Source organism: Jatropha curcas, chromosome 3 (assembly GCF_041381405.1).
Source record: "Jatropha curcas cultivar XTBG-Jc1 chromosome 3, XTBG_Jcur_1.0, whole genome shotgun sequence".
NCBI classification, from domain to species: Eukaryota; Viridiplantae; Streptophyta; class Magnoliopsida; order Malpighiales; family Euphorbiaceae; genus Jatropha; species Jatropha curcas.
In genome coordinates, this window is record NC_143153.1 from 772889 (window position 1) to 773857 (window position 969).

The following is a 969-nucleotide window of genomic DNA, read 5'->3' on the forward strand; positions in this document are numbered from 1 at the left end:
AAATACAAAATTTCTGATGTTTGGTCGGTGTCTAATCTTTAACCTCCCACAAAGCTACTTCTCCTCTTCTTCCTTCTTTTTTTGGTAAAATTTTCTTGTTTCTGCATATTTTCTATTTTAAAATGAAAATAAGTCACATCTTGAGAGGTATAAGGATTGGCAATCCAAACACTTTTATTTAACTAAATTTTCTTTCATGAAAATTACTTTTCTTGTCTATATATTAATGTATGTTTGCTCAAATTGTTATCAATTCACGTTTGCTTACCGGAATTCAACTTTCTCGTACAAGATAATTTTCCATACGAAAATTAAATTCTAGGAAAGTATTATAGAAAAATTAAATTATCATGTTTGGATGATAAGAAAAGTTTTCCAGGGATGTAATAGAAATACGAAGATTAATTTTATCATATATTTTTCAATGTCTTATTTCCTACGGGAATCTAATTTTTTTCATCTTTTCAGACAAGAAAGTACTTTTCTATGTAGATGAATTAATCGAGATGTATGACTTACATATTAAGAAATTTAATTTTTTGAGAAAATACCAATCAAATATCGGAATCCGACTTTCCAACCCGCTTTTCTCCGAGATTCGGGCAACCAAACATCCTTAAAATATTGATTAAAATTCATAAAAATAAGTAATTATAATTAACAATTAATGAAATACATAGAATCCCATTACTAACATACGTAGACTCTAAATTAATATGGATGAAATAAAATAAGCAAAAGATGGTTGGATTTAGGTGCATTACACATAATAAATCCATATTACAATTGTTTAGGTTTTGATGATAAGTGCATAATTAGAGTCATAAGGGCTATATCATGCTGTATTAAATATAATAATCCTCATGATTATTATTATTGATAGCAAAAGATCGAAATTTAATAATATTATCATTAATTAACTACAAAATCATTACATATATTCAAACAAGTCATTGTTGCTTCCTTTTT